The sequence below is a fragment of the Dendrobates tinctorius genome, unplaced genomic scaffold (assembly GCF_039654945.1).
Source record: "Dendrobates tinctorius isolate UK_male_01 unplaced genomic scaffold, ASM3965494v1 ptg000046l, whole genome shotgun sequence".
NCBI classification, from domain to species: domain Eukaryota; kingdom Metazoa; phylum Chordata; class Amphibia; order Anura; family Dendrobatidae; genus Dendrobates; species Dendrobates tinctorius.
The window spans coordinates 12,980,475-12,997,243 of record NW_027361714.1 but is presented as its reverse complement, the minus strand read 5'-3'; the positions used below and the strand labels follow the sequence as shown (position 1 = coordinate 12,997,243).

General features: G+C 45.2%; 1 long non-coding RNA gene across 1 annotated transcript in view; it reads left to right on the top strand.

Annotated features, from left to right (window-relative positions):
• The window catches only part of LOC141089600 (uncharacterized), an 84,394-nt gene that overhangs the window by 51,141 nt on the left and 16,484 nt on the right, over positions 1-16,769 (top strand). Inside the window, exon 2 of the long non-coding RNA XR_012232337.1 lies at positions 3,813-3,863. This is a non-coding gene — a long non-coding RNA (uncharacterized lncRNA). The remainder of the gene's footprint in view (positions 1-3,812; positions 3,864-16,769) is intronic.

The following is a 16,769-nucleotide window of genomic DNA, read 5'->3' as shown; positions in this document are numbered from 1 at the left end:
ACTTTGCCAAAAGTCGGCGACTTTTGAAATTGTTCGACCCGTTTCGCTCAACTCTACCAACAAGCATTATCCAGAGAACAGACCGAGTCGTACACAGAGTATCAGATAAACAAGAACACAGCACCAACACACTCAGGGGTCACCACACAATTCCAAGGGCGAAAGTATAACTGACGGGGATGGGAGCGTCCTGAGGCTATAAGAAGCTTTCTCAGAACCAGGGAGAGGCCACAATCATAAGCCCCAGGTGTGCAGGTAAGCCTGCACTGGAATCACAACCTTTAACCCCAGAAATGCCAGTCATCAGCACTGGTTCCAGACATTAACCCCACATGTGAGTCAAACCCGCACTGAGACTATGACACACACTCTCTGCTTCACCCAGCTGCTTCTCCTCTTCCAACTGATTAAGATCTCCGGGGCTGTCGGGCAGCGAATTTTTCACTTCAGAGAGTGAAGCCAGTGGTTCTTCCTCTTTACAAATGGGAATCGTGGAAGAGGGCATACTGGGAATACTTGGCACTTGTTCCCTTCCTATGTATACCCATAACAGGCAGGGACACGACAGGCTTCGGTGGACCATTCGGTTAGACACCTCTTTGTCCCATTCAGGTTGATCTTCACAGACAGCACCTTTGGATCCAGTCTGGAGTGTCACCAGACTCGCTTCCACGCACCTGACCAATGCAAACATCTCACCACGGACAGCCGACACCTTCCCTATCTCTTCTCGGCATCTGTCGTTGTGACTCTGTCTGACTCTGAGTGCCGCCCCTCTCTTCTCACCGTACCACTTCTCCCAGGGACGACGTTCTCTCCAATTGACAGGACCCTCGGAGGGATGAGCGACCATGCTCCGTCATTTGTCTCGAGTGGGAAAACTTCTGGCCAGGTGTCCCATTCTTTCACACGTCCAACACCCGCTTCTGGGCCTGTCTGGTGGTCACCTGAGTCTGGATCGTCGACCTCTCCGAGAGGCATACCTCCTTTACTTTCACTCTTCTTTGCACAAACTGGGAGCAAATCTTGGGACAGCGGCTGGGGTGCTTCTGGTGCTCCGCAACTCCCCTCTGACTTCTTCCACCTTTAGCCGTGAGTTACCTCGGGGTAGGATGCTGTACTCCAGGACAGCAGCAAGGGTTTCTCTCAGACTTTCGACTTCTTCCCAAATTCTTCTCAATTCCTGCTGCAATTCACAGAACAACTTCGGCTCTTCCTCATTTGGGGTGGGTACTCCGCAACACCAGACCATCCCTGTCAAGGTTGCCTGCCCCTGCTCCTGCTCACCTATGCGCACCTCTGCCCCAATTTCTGCAAGAGTCATGTGCAGGTTAGCTCGCAGGCGTTCATCTACAGGGAAAAAGGTATTGATATTCTTTCTTCAACTATTTGCTCCCAGCTCTCGGGGTGGTGCAGGCATCTATTACATTCACCAATCACTTATCAGATATTGAATTCTAATCACTCTCTGGACATTTGATTGACAGCCTCCTCTGTAGCATATGTGTACAATGTGTGTGCAAAGCAGGCTGCCAATTAATATGTCCCTTAGCGATTACAGTGCTCACACAAAATAGTGAGCGGTGACTGTGTGACACCCCAGAGTCCGGTTATCACAGTGACATTACCTCCCTCTAATGGGTAAAGTCATGCTTGGAGGCAGAAGGGGGGGCCCCCATGACAGGTAGCATAGATTAAATCACAATTCCTGCTGCAGGTCAGAAAAGGGAGCTGCCTTATAAATTCTGGCCAGCACATGGGGTTGGTGAGTCAGCTAGAAGTGAGCTGAGGGAGTTGTCATGGAAACGAAAGCAGCTGTGATCTGTGAGCAGAAATGACAATGCAGTTAAACGTGAGGTAAAAAGATCTTTCTGGAAGATCCTGTCAGTTCAAGACAGGGAGCTGATCTGTGAGGAGCTGGTGAGGCAGAGCTGATCTGTGAAGAGGGAAAGGGCATGGACAGAGACGGAGAGGCTCTGAGGAAGCTAAACAAACTGCATATAGCAGACCCCAAAGCGAAGCGCTATTAGAGAGAAAAGGGGACGTCAGAGTCCATGGAGGTCAGGAGCTGTATGTCCTGATCGCCGAATCTGAAAGTACAGGGGATTGTAAATTCATGTGTGACATTGAACACCTGAGGGCACGGCAGTGGATAAGGAGCCCGGGGCTGACGGTGAAAAGGACGGTACCCGTGGAATAGGCTCATGCTGACAGCTGTATAGGTTAGTGAAATCATCACGCAATTGAGGGTCGCAGCATAGTTATAAACAGCGAAGACTCACACACAAAGCGCAGAAGGAAGGTCCTAACCCCCACCTGGCAAGGTGGATCTCCTGAATGCCTCCAGGAAAGCCGGACTCATTCCATCACCTGTATGTGGTACTCCGGATTGCAACCAATTACCAGTAAAAGGTAAAGAAACTGCACCTCTCTGTGTCCTCCTCTCATTTCTCTGCACCCCAACGTTCACAGCCATTTTGACTATTAATCTAACATCTTTGCCCTGGGACTATTGATCTACCTGTGGAGAGCCATTTTCACCTGAGCTGCGCCACATCAACAGTCTCAGGGGAACAACACTGTAGCGCTGGTTACCTCTGACCAGAATACCACAGGTGGCGTCACGTATTTAATCATCTATAAACTTTATCTTCATTTTTACCACACTACCACATAAATACCACACAACTTTCCCCTATTTTATTACTGGATGCCTCTGGGCCACGGACCGGGTCGCCGCCGTGACACCGTCCCCCATTGAAGTCGACGGGCCCGGTACCGAGTACCCCCAGGCCCCGCGGGGTGCTCCAACTGTAATAGCTTACTGCATTTCCCAAATGACTGGAGGAAAACTTCCTTTTCTCCCTGCTCTCTGATACTCCAGTAGGGCAGCCTAACCTGATTTAAGTGCTATTTACATGCAGATTATCTGCAGGTCAGTAGTGTTTCTAGAGCTAACATATTCCCTTAAAAAAAGATTTTAGCCAAGTGGAATGCAAGTCCATTAAAACACTTAACGATTTTACACAACAAAAGCAGTCAGTAGTCTCAGCCTTAGGTACAAGTAGAGTCTTAGTAAGATTTAAATAGAAGTGATTGATCTCAATAATGGCTTTCCACAAAATAGAGTTTCCATCTGAACAATAAGTGGCAAAATGACCATTCAGGGTTTATGAAATTGGTCATTCATTCATTAAAGCTTTGATGCTTTGAGCAATACCACTAAATATGTAAAAGTTCATCTTTGCAAAAATGTTCTTTTCAATTACATTTCAAAATAAAACTAACTTATAATAAAATATACTGTCCATTATTATGCTCTGTGGTTTCTACAGATCTCAGAGTATAAAAAACGTAATATGTAAATCATTTTTAAAAAAGTATGCGCAAAACGACCATCATCCAGTCATTCTTTCCTCCACACTTCTCCACGTCTCCATGCTTTTGAAAGACACAAAATAAAGGTTTTTTTTACAAGAAGGGTGAGTGCCACCTTTTTTCTTCTCCTGAACTTTGATGTTTTGTATTTTCTGGTGAGCACCCTGTCTTTGCTGCACACGGTGTGGATCTACTGAATATACAGGCATTGATAATGGCAATAGGCGATTTTGGTGCCGGTTTCTTCTCTTCTAGTCACTTCACCGCTCACCTCTCTTCCGCTGGGGGGTCAGAAGAGTACATAGTCCGTTGTTAGGGGCAAATGTAGGTCTGTATAAAAACTGTAGACTTTAACTGATCGTTCACAAAGACGTTTTATTTATAACATAATTTTAATTTCTTTTTATCGCAATAATTAATTTTTTGTTTACTAGAAAAACTCACAAGGAATGAAATGCAGCCAAACTTTTGGTCTCTGGAAAGAGGTAATCTTTTATTTTCCTTTCTATCTTGAATCTGTGGATAAAAGTTTCAACACTTGACATTTGAAGTTTTGAATGTTATAATTTTGTGAAACAAACTATTTGAATTAATTATTATTTGCATCTGTAAGTGTATGCGGTGTTAGTTTTTTTTTTAACAATTTCAATATTGGGCCATTTCAATTTGATTATGACCAGGAACATGTTTGGGTTTTATCACAAATGCACTTTTAATGGCTCAATTTTTCATTGTCATATAAACAATAGTGTTGAACATACCGATACCGCAAATATCGGGTATCAGCCGATATTCGCGGTATCGGAATTCCGATACTGAGTTCCGATACTTTTAGCATATCGAATACCGGAATCGGAAGTTCCCATAATGCTATCAGCCAGTTTGATTTGATTCAGCCAATGAGGAATCCTCAGAAGTGTGGGCACATCCTGTTAGGCATGTAGGCATGTTAACTATTGGCATGGCTGTGATTGGCTGCTGAAATGATGTCATGACGCACTATAAAAGTCGCCGCCGCCACCATTTAGGGTTCACTCTGCTGTGAATTCAGTTAGGGACAGGCTGCTGTTCAAGACTCTGAGGGACAGTTAGAGATAGCGATTTTCCAAATAATATTGTGCTTTACCCAGGCTACATTATCAATCAATGTAGCTTTCTTTTGCCTTGCAGCGCTGTTCACAGCTGTCTGCAAGGTCTGTGTGAGTGTAGCTCACACTGTGTAGTGTGTCCTGCAGCCACCTCTGGTTGTAGGCCTCTCAGCGTGCGTCACTGCCTCATACATATTTTTCTTTTATTGCTGCTCATTTTTCATTAATTCTCCTATTAGTCTGCATCCATCCGTATCCATATACATTGGATGCAAACACTATAGGAGTAGACAGCGGAGCCTTTCTGCAGCCTTTCAGTGCTAGTGCCCAGTTATCTGCACTGTTCACAGCTGTCTGAGAGGTCTCTGTGTGTGAGTGCAGCTCACGTTGTAGTGTGCCCTGCAGCCACCTCTGGTTGTAGGCCGCTCAGCGTGCATCACTGCCTCATACATAGTCCATTTTTTGTTTTATTGCAGCTCATTTTTCCTGATTTTTTTTCTCCTATTAGTGTGCTTCCATCCGTATCCATCTACATTGGTTGGTTGCAAACACTATATAGGAGTAGATAGAGGAGCCTTTTTTCTGGCTTGTGCCCTGCAGCTGCAGCCAGATTAGTATTAGCCTATTTTTTGGAGCCTCATCTATTGCATTGTAGGTTACCTTCCTGCATTGTAATAGCTCCAAAAAGTTTGTGATACTATCGCTTTCACATCTTTGGTCTCATCTTTTTTGTTTTTTTGAAAAAAAACACGAAAATAAAGTTCACCAAACACTCCACTTGACAGTTGTATAGGCCACATTAGCTCATATTAAAGTGTAGTCCACACACTTTATAAAATTAGTGTTTCTTATACCTGTTAGCAGCTGTTCAGGAATAAGCACACTAAGCCCCCCCTTTGTACTTTTCTGCCTATCTTTATCAGTCTACCAAGATGAAGAAGGCAGGGAGTAAGGCACGTGGTCGTGGGTGTGGAGTTGCAGCAGGGAGAGGGCGTAGGGATTCAACAGGGAGAGGACGTGTGGATTCTGTGCCTGCTGCGGGCACCAGTGACTCAGCATCCCCCAGTTTTACCAGGCAACAGTCCATTATGCGCAGCTTTGTAGGACCTCGCCATACCCCACTGCTGCGGGACGAACAAATTGAAGCCGTTGTCGGATGGATGGCAGCTAATGCATCGACTTCAATGACTTCCACATCCTCTCAGGGCCAGAGCACTGAAGAGCAACCATCTGTCTCTTCACCACCTGCCAAATTGCCCAGGCAGTCAGAGAGCCCTGTACAGGAGCCATCTCATTCTCTACTTCTGTTCTCTGAATCTGTTGGCTTGGAAAGAGGGGGCCAGCCAAGCAGCATTCTAGAATGTGAAGAAGAGGGAGTATGCAGTGATGCACAACTGATTTGTCCCTCTGAATCTGAAGAGGCAGATGGGCCAGTGCCTATGGTCAGCACAACTCAGTACGCATCAGATGATGAGACTCATGTGCCACTTTCTGGTGCGTACGGTGCTGTCGAGACTACCCAGGAGAAGCAGGTGTTTGAAGAGGTGAGTGTAGATGATGAGGTCCTTGACCCATCATGGCGTGAGGAACAGGAAGGTGAAGGTGGTGGGAGCAGCTTTGAGGAAGAGATTCCCCGAACGGCCAAAACAGGAGGGACAGGGAGGGGGCAGACTTGGTTGCCTGTAGCCTCCACTTCGGCATCCGTTAGGAGCATTCCTCTTCCAAAAGCCAAAACGGGCGCTCCCAGGACTTGCAGTGCGTGGTCCTTTTTTGACACAGTTGCAGATAACATTTGCTTTGTCAAATGCAAGCTGTGTCATCAGAAAGTCAAAAGAGGGAAAAGTGCCAGCAACCTCAATACCACAAATATGTGGAAACATGTGCGGACCAAGCACGTGGTGGAGTCACATAGACACACTGAAGACGTAGGCCAACCTACAGCACCACCTACTACCTCTTCAACTCGTACTGTAGCCTCTTCCTCCAGCTCACACACAGCTGGTTCGGCTTCCTCACAGGATCGCCATGGAAGAACCTCTGGCACTGTTGTCCAGAGACCCAGTGACATTCCACCCACAGCACCACGTTCCCTGTCATCCTCACACTCCCAGGCCACTCTACAGCCATCGGTAGCACAGGCATGGGAGAAAATCCTGGCCCACTCGGCAAACCATCCCCAAGCACAGGCTCTGAATATTGGCATTGCCAAACTACTGGCCCTTGAAATGCTCTCATTCAGGCTGGTAGAGACTGACACATTCTGTAAATTCATGGCATTTGCAGTCCCACAATACACCGTGCCCAGCCGCTTTTATTTCAGCAGGCAAGCCGTCCCTGCCCTGCAAAAGCATGTGCAGGGAAAAATTAAACATGCGCTACTAAACGCCGTCAGTAGCAAGGTCCACCTGACCACCGATGCGTGGACCAGTAACCATGGACAGGGATAATACCTTTCCCTCCCTGCCCATTGGGTCAATGTTGTGGAGCCGGGTACAGATCTTGAGAGTGGCACTGTACGTGTTATGCCAACTCCAAGGATTGCAGGAATCCAGTCTGTACACATTGACTCCTCCTCATACTCCAGTTCCTCAGAATCAGCGCTGCAGGAGCCTGTTACGACCGATATGAGCACAGCCATGGCCAAATGTCAACAGGCCGTACTGAAATTAATTTCTTTGGGGAATCGAAGCCACACAGCGCAGGAGCTCTGGAATGCCATCAAGCAGGAGAGCGACGTGTGGTTTGTGCCAGCGAATCTCCAGCCAGGCTTGGCAGTGTGTGACAATGGCCGAAATCTGGTGGCAGCTCTGAGCCTAGGCAACCTCACTCACATCCCATGCCTGGCACATGTGCTCAACTTGGTCGTGCAGAGCTTTCTGAGGGACTATCCAGATCTTGATGCACTGCTGCACAAGGTCCGCATAGAGTGCGCTCACTTGCGGCATTCCAGCATGGCAAGATCGCGCATTGCAGCTCTGCAGCGCCGATTCCGCCTTCCGGAACATCGCATCATATGTGACCAACCCACCAGGTGGAATTCAATGTCACATATGTTGGAGCGGTTATGTGAGCAGCAGGCAGCAGTAATTGAGTACCCGCAGCATCAGGCGCAAACAAGTCGCACTGTGCGCCCGTCACACTTCAGCACCACTGAGTGGGCCTCTATGAAGGACATCTGCCTTGTTTTGCGTGCCTTCGATGATTCTAGGCGGATGGCGAGTGCAGATGATGCACTAGTCAGCATGACTGTCCCCCTTATCTGCCTGCTTCAAAAAACACTGCAAGCACTAAGGGAGGAGGTTTTGGAAGAGGTGGAGGATGAGGAGTCACAAATGTCATTTGCTTCTGGACAGTCTGGGCAACGTGGTTCCTCACAAAGGCCTAGGCAGGGGACACTTTGTGAGGAGGATGAGGAGGAGTCAATGGAGGAGGAAGACATCTCTCCAGAGGAGGGAGGTACACAATGCTCTAGTAGTCAGTATGTACAGCGAGGGTGGGGTGATGCAGAGCAGGCAGAGATGACGCCTCAAGCAGGGGACAGCGTTTCTTGGGCAGTTGGGAATCTGCAGCACATGGTTGATTTCATGCTGCAGTGCCTGAGAAATGACCGCCGCATCACCCACATTCTCAACACGGCTGATTATTGGGTGTACACCCTTCTAGATCCTCGCTACCGGGACAACTTACAAAGCCTCATAACACCGTTCAACCGGGAGCGTAAAATGCGGGAGTACCAAGACACACTGGTGCATTCCATCATGTTCTCCATTCCACCCGAGAGCAGTGCAGCTAGTGCTTTACAAAGCAGCTCTGTGCGTCGAGGCAGTGGAGGAAGCTCTGCACAAAGAGGGAACAGAGGCAGCGCCTCAGCACAAGGCAAGACCAGTATTGCCCAAAAGTGGCAAAGTTTTGTGTGCCCGCCACAAATTTCTACACCATCACAGACGGCTCCAGTCATCAGGAGGCAAAGTTTCCATCAGATGGTGACAGACTACATGTCTTGCCCTGTCAGTGTAATCCCAGACGGCTCTTCCACCTTCAATTTTTGGGCCTCTAAGCTGGATACATGGCCAGAGCTCAGCCAGTATGCATTGGAGGTGCTGGCTTGCCCTGCTGCCAGTGTATTATCGGAAAGCGTCTTTAGTGCCGCAGGTGGTGTACTAACAGACCGTTGCATGTGACTATCCTCCGATAACGTTGACCGGCTTACTTTTCTGAAAATGAACAAGGCCTGGATCTCGCCGCAATTTGCCAGTCCTCTTCCAGAATAAATAATTGGTTGACAACAGTATCCAGGTCTCCTGTTGTGTTCATGTTTCTACCACCTAAACTGTAATCCCTGGGCTCCAACACCGCCAGTTGTTGCTCAGAAGTGCCGTCTGCACAGAAAAAAACACTAGTTCCTGTGTCAGTAGGGTTCAGTAACGTCAGCTGCTCCCCCGCTGTGTGTCCGGCAATATCTCCTGCTCCCTCCAAAATCACCTACATTAGATTTTAAACTTGCTCCAAGTAGGCCTCAGCCTACACCATGATTGATCCTGGGCTCCAACACCACCAGTTGTTGCTCAGAAGTGCCATCTGCACAGAAAAAAACACTAGCTCCAGTGTTAGGGGGGTTCAATAACACCAGCTGCTCCCCTGCTGTGTGTCTGGCAAAGTCTCCTGCTCCCTCCAAAATCACACTACATCAGATTTTAAATTGCTCCAAGTAGGCCTCAGCCTACACCATGATTGATCCTGGGCTCCAACACTGCCAGTTGTTGCTCAGAAGTGCCGTCTGCACAGAAAAAAATACTAGCTCCAGTGTTAGTGGGGTTCAGTAACGTCAGCTGCTCCCCTGCTGTGTGTCCGGCAATATCTCCTGCTCCCTTCAAAATCACACTACATCAGATTTTAAACTTGCTTCAAGTAGGCCTCAGCCTACACCATGATTGTTCCTGGGCTCCAACACCGCCAGTTGTTGCTCAGAAGTGCCGTTTGCACAGAAAAAAACACTAGCTCTTGTGTCAGTGGGGTTCAGTAACGTCAGCTGCTCCCCCGCTGTGTGTACGGCAATATTTCCTGCTTCCTCCAAAATCACACTACATTAGATTTTAAACTTGCTCCAAGTAGGCCTCAGCCTACACCATGATTGATCCTGGGTTCCAACACCGCCAGTTGTTGCTCAGAAGTGCCGTCTGCACAGAAAAAAACACTAGCTCCTGTGTCAGTGGGGTTCAGTAGCGTCAGCTGCTCCCCTGCTGTGTGTCCGGCAATGTCTACTGCTGCCTCCACATTCACACTACTACTGATTTTTAACCGTGCTCCAATTAGGCCTCTGGCTCCACTGTTTCTAGTATTTACCCCCGCCTCCAACACCGCCAGTTGCTGCTCAGAAGTGCCTTCTGCACAATCAACACTTGTTCCTGTGTTACTGGGGTTCAGTAACGTCAGCTGAACCCCTGATGTGTGTCCGGCAACGTCTCCTGCTCTGTCCACATTCCCACTACTACTGACGTTACTGAGCCCCAGTAACACAGGAACAAGTGTTTATTGTGCAGAAGGCACAACTGAGCAGCAACTGGCGGTGTTGGAGGCCAGGGTAAATACTAGAGACAGTGGAGCCAGAGGCCTAATTGGAGCACGGTTAAAATCAGTAGTAGTCTACAACCGACAATAAACTTAATGAAATTAGGCCTCAGCCTACACCATGATAGACCCTGGTCTCCAACATCGCCAGTTGTTGCTCGGAAGTGCTGTCTGCACAGAGAAAAACACATGCTCCAGTGTTAGTGGGGTTCAGCAATGCCAGCTGCTCCCCTGCTGTGTGTCCGGCAAAGTCTCCTGCTCCCTCCACATTCAAACTACATCAGATATAAAACTTGCTCCATGTAGGCCTCAGCCTACTCCATGATTGACCCTGGGCTCCAACACTGCCAGTTGCTGCTCAGAAGTGCTGTCTGCACAGAAAAAAACACTAGCTCCAGTGTTAAGGGGGTTCAGTAACACCAGCTGCTCCCCTGTTGTGTGTCTGGCAAAGTCTCCTGCTCCCTCCAAAATCACACTACATTAGATTTTAAATTGCTCCAAGTAGGCCTCAGCCTACACCATGATTGATCCTGGGCTCCAACACCATCAGTTGTTGCTCAGAAGTGCCTTCTGCACAGAAAAAAACACTAGCTCCTGTGTCAGTGGGGTTCACTAGCGTCAGCTGCTCCCCCCGCTGTGTGTCCGGCAATATCTACTGCTCCCTCCAAAATCACACTACATCAGATTTTAAAGTTGCTCCAAGTAGGCCTCAGCCTACACCATGATTGTTACTGGGCTCCAACACCGCCAGTTGTTGTACCTTCTGCTACCCATCCGGGTTCCTGTAACATCAGCTGGCTCTCAGCAGTGCCTTTGGCTTAGGTGCCTACTTCTCGGTATCCGAGTTCCAGCAACGTCTGCTGGTCCTTGGTAGTGCTTTCTAGCACAGGTACCTCCTGCTTAGTAACCATGTTCCAGCACCGTCAGCTGGTCCACGGTTGTGCCATTGGCTCTTGTTCCTTCTGCTGCCCCTCCGGGTTCCAGCACCATCAGCTGGTCCTCGCTAGTTCCATTAGCTCTTGCAGCTTCTGCTATCCATCCGGGTTCCAGCACCGTCAACTGGCTCTCGGCAGTGCCTTTGGCTGAGGGGCCTCCTTCTCAGTTTTCGAGTTCCAGCAACGTCTGCTGGTCCTTGGTAGTGCTTTCTAGCACAGGTACCTCCTTCTTAGTAACCGTGTTCCAGTACTGTCAGCTGGTCCACGGTTGTGCCATTAGCTCTTGTTCCTTCTGCTGCCCCTTCGGGTTTCAGCACCGTCAGCTGGTCCTCACTAGTTCCATTAGCTCTTGCAGCTTCTGCTATCCATCCGGGTTCCAGCACTGTCAGCTGGTTCTCGGCAGTGCCTTTGACTGAGGTGCCTCCTTTTTGGTATCCGAGTTCCAGCAATGTCTGCTGGTCCTTGGTAGTGCTTTCTAGCACAGGTACCTCCTGCTTAGTAACAGTGTTCCAGCACCGTCATCTTGTCCACGGTTGTGCCATTGGCTCTTGTTCCTTCTGCTACCCATCCGGGTTCCAGTACAGTGAGCTGGTTCTCGGCAGTTCCTCAGCCTTCTTGTACCTTCTGCTACTTTTCCAAGTTCAAGCTTTTGGAAATGTTTTTTGGTTATCACTTTGGATCACCCTGACGATGACCCTGAAGACTATGACCCTGAAGACCACCCTGAAGAAGACGACGACCACAAAAACAATGACCCTGAAGACGACGACCCGGAAGTCCACCCCGAAGAAAACCAAAAAGATGACCCTGGAGAAGATGACCAAGAGGACAAAAAACATGAAGACAACCACCAAGATACAGAACAACAAGAGACAGAAGACCAAGAAGCAGAAGAGCAAAAAGGAGAAGAACCAAAAGGAGAAGAACATTAAGCATAAGACTAAAAATGAGAGCAAAAGATATTATCTTAATTATAAGCAGAAGAAGACTAAGCAGTGTATGGGGGTGAGTCTGTTCCTCCTTGTGGTGCCCCTGGAAAATGCCTGCTGCTGCAGGCAAAACTGAACGCGGACAAATCCTGTTGTAAATCTTTTGTGACAGGCAGAACGGAAGGTGTAATCTTCAAACTTTTATATATAACAACTACAGGAATGCCTGTCACAAATAAGAATATGATGAAGAAGAAGAATAGGAAGAAGATGAAGTAGAATATGAAGAATAATAATTGAATAAGAAGATGATGAAGAATGTAAAAAAAAGAATAATAGGAAGATGGTGAAGAAGAAGAACATGAATAAGGTGAAGAAGAAGTTGATAAAAAAGATGCTGATGCTGCTGAGGATCATGAAGGAGAAAGTGTGGGAGAAGTAAAAAAAGAAGGTGAAAAGCATGGAAGTAATGAAACATACATATCTGACAAAATATAAAAAAGGTTAACATAGTCAATATCTTTGTAACTCCGAACGTCTTTAAAAAAAAAAAATTATTCCTGCTATTCCATTTGATTGAGCTAAACCTCTATGCCTTTAATGTCTCCTCCACCTCCCCCAATACTTTCTACATTATTCTTAGTTGTTTTTCTTCATGTAGAATTAACCTACAAGGAAAGAAAGGGTTTTTTTTATTCCGATTTTTCTGTCCCATTGACTTGCATTGGTTTCCAGTATCGGAATTGGCGATACCCGATTCTTTTTTGGTATCGGTCCGATCCATTCCGATCCGATATTTCACGATATCGGATGGTATCGCTCAACACTAATAAACAATAATAATGTTTGACTTCTCTGTAGGAATCTGGCTGTGTACTAAAGCCAGTTCACCACCCTCACAGCCACATGATCTCCCGTAAGTTGCTTACTCTGCATTGACATTTTAGAATGTCAGGGCAGAGTAAAGTGTGTACCGCCTGGATGTTTCAAGACTATAGACAGTCCAAAGTAGTTAAGGCAATAATTAGTCCACTATAAATCTGCATAATGCATAATTAAAATATCTGATACACCACTCTTTAATTTTGAAGTGGTTCCTTCAAATTCCCAATGCTTTGTTTTCAATTAATTGAAAAGGGAACTATAAATCAGAGTGCCATGCCAGAAAAATTAAAAAGCAGGTAACAATTTGTTCTCGTGAACCACAGAGTTGTTTTAATGACTATTCCAGGAATGGCCTTTTGTAAAATCTCATAATCCCTGCATAATATGTTATTTTGCTAAATTATGTAATATCTTTGGTTCACCCTCTGACAAGTTAATTAATGACTACCTCACATTACAATATGTAAAAAAAATTGCATTCACTACTAAAATAGTCTGATCTTCTTATCCTTTTTCCAGTTCCCAAATTGAGATTTGGCTTAGCTCATAATGCTACTGCCACTGCGAGTGCCCCTACCACAATGGCTGTAAGACCTAGCCAAACATTTGACTCACATCCTCCATCTCTTCCGGCTCCATTTCATTTGGAAGAGGTTACATAGTTACTGTACATAGGTTGAATAAAGACTTAGGTCAATCAAGTTCAACCTTTCGTCACCATTCACCAATTGTTTCTTTTTTATCACTAAATTAACTATAACCCGCAATGTTATGTGTATTGAGGAAATCGTCTAGCCCTTTATTAAAAGCTGTTATGGTGTCTGCCATTACTACCTCTTGTGGTAGGACATTCCACAGTCTGACTGCAAAGAACCCTTTCCTATTTAGCTGTTGGAATCTTCCACCCGTAATAAGTGCCCCTGGTCTTTAGTATGGTCTTTGGAAGGGATAACTCATGCGCGAGTCATTTGTACTGACCACACATATTTATAAATAAGATCCCCCCTGAGACATCTTTTTTCTAAGCTAAAAAGGCCCAACTTTTTCAACCTCTCACCATATGAGATACCTTACATCCATTGTTTTAATCTAGTTGCCTGCCTTTGAACTGACTCTAATTTCTGAATATCCTTTTTAAAATTTTGGGGCCCAAAACTTAATCCCATATTTTAGACGTGGCCTCACAAGTGATTTATAAAGGTGTAACAATACGTTGGGATTGCGGGATTTTCTCTCTCTTTTTATGCACCCTAGAATCTTGTTTGCTTTTACGGCTGCTGCTTGACATTAAGTACCGCTGCTCAGCTTACTTTTAACCAGAATATCCATGTACTTCCCCTGTTCTGGAATCCCAAGTATTGTCCAATTTAATGTATATGCAGCAATAGGATTACTCTGTCCCATGTGCATTACTCTACATTTATCTACATTAAACTTCTTTTGCCAAGTGTTTGCCCATTCAGGTTCTGGTGAAGTATCTTTCTTAGCCCTCAGGGAGCTGTGGGTTAAGGCAGGGTTCCCCAACTCCAGTCCTGAAGGCCCACCAACAGATCATGTTTTCAGGATTTCCTTTGTATTGCACAGGTGAAGCAATTATCACCTGAGCAATACTAAGGAAATCCTGAAAATATGATCTGTTGGTGGGCCTTGAGGACTGGAGTTGGGGAACCCTGGGTTAAGGGACCAATGGGCAGAACAGAAACTTATATAATCAGATTTGAAATTCCACTATATTTAACATAAAGTGTTATGGTGGGGGGGAAATGAACTGAGTAGAACAATGACTCGAGTTGATGGTGTTGTAACTGAGATGAGTGATGTGACACAAATTACCTCCACTTTCTTCCCACTAACATGCTTGTCAGAGGCAATGGAGGGCAAATGTGACCTAAATCTGGTAATACTACGGTACTTTCAGAACAGCTAATGTCAACAGTTTCCACATCTTTTTCTCTAGCATGTTTTTTTTCTCTCTACCTCTTTCGTTGTCATTGCCATTTTTCTATTTACCATTCATTTTGGTCATGAGAATCACAATTACATTTTTTTTTCCAGTCATCCAAGCCAGGAAAAATATGGAGTCAAACAGAAATGCTAGGTAGCATACCAATAGCATACCAAAAAGGCTAGTGCAACACCAGCCTGCTCGTAATATTGGTTTGATTTAATCATCTTTAATACTTGGTATCGCTGCATCTGTAAAAGTATAGTCTGTCAAAATATTTAATTAATGAACTTGTACAGTAAGTTGTAATTAAAACTTTTTAGGTACCTCAAATTTAATAACAACAAAACCATCAGCTCACCACACAAAACAGAAGCACTCACAAGCTCCATCGATGGGAAATGTTAAGTCTTGGAATTTGGCAGTGCAAACCAAAAAAATTTTTTTTTTGCTCTGAAATGTTTTTCTCCTGCTAAATAAACAGAAAACTATGCAAGTATAGTAGTGTCTTAATCATGCTGACCTGGATAATCATGTTTCCTGGTTGTTTTTATCATACAATAAATTCAGTGAAAACAAAACAAAAAACAATGGCAGGATTGCATTTTGAGTCACCATTTCTTCGGACGTGGATTTTTTTCCCCATTTTTCAAGACATGTGTGGTAAAATGAATGGTGTCTATTAAATCTACAACTTTTCTTGCAAGAAACAAGCTGTCCTATAGCTATGTTGATGAAAAATGAAAAAAGTTGGAAGAAAGGTAAAAAAGAAAAAAAATGTCACAGAAACCATGTCACAATACCTTGTGCCCTTTGTTTGCCTGATGTTTAAAGATGGACACCACAGAGGTGTGAGTAGTGTAGTGGTATGTCTTAATCACACCTGCCCTGCCTTTCCAATCCTACAGCACAGGAAAGGTGCAGAAGACATGGATTATACTTACCACACCACTTTCTGTACCACTGAGACTTCTATCTTCAAAGAAGGAACAACATGACACTAATCTGAGTAAGTGAGTCAGCATTAGACAAATGGAAGGCAACCCCTTGAAACTCCTCTGTCATCTGCCCTGGTCTGTTCTTTGAATCACTCCACATAGCCACACTCACTCTACACGCAAAGCCCTATATAATAAAATCTAATATATACATATATAAAATAAATATCTAATCTAAAATATATATAATAAATATCTAATATACCTATTTCATAGGCTTATCTTTTTGACCACAACAGGTTACACTGCCTGTGTTGCCCATAGCAACCAATCACTAAGCATCTTTCATTTCACCAGAGCTGTTTAAAAGATTAAAGCTGAGCTGTGATTGGTTGCTATGAGCAACACTTTTCCTTGTAGAGAGTTGTGGTAACTGAGGCCTATTATTCTCATCATTTCTATGGTGTTATCGTCCTTCTGTAAAGCTGGAAATAACACAATTTATTACCGTGCCAACTCAGACCACCTTCTGACACAGACTGCAGGGGGAGCCCAGAATCAGGAACTTCTCTTTGTCTGGCATGAAGCATCCTCATTTACTTAAAAATTCAAACACAGATTAAAAAAAGAAACACAAGATGGATTTCTCCAACCCAGGTATCATTTTAATCGATGTAACAGCGTCAACCTTACAATGCCTGGTTCGCTTTAAACTTATTTATACAGCTACAACTAATGCCACTCTAAATTTGTCCTTCTTTGCAATTTCTAACTAAATGGTATTACACTTCCACAATGAGCAAGACTTACAGAAAGAAGAAAGGGAGACAAGACTTACAGAAAGGATTACAGAAACGGAAGAAAGGGAGGTAAGAGCTGCTTCCTCCAGGGCCACTGATAATATAATATATACAGGAGGAGATGATATACAGGAATATACTATACACAGGAGGAGATGACCTGCAGGTATTATACTATATACTGGGGGAGATGATATACAGGTATATACTATATACAGGAGAGATAACATACAGGTATATACTATATACAGGGGAGATGGCATACAGATATAAATTATATACAGGGGAGATAACATATAGGTG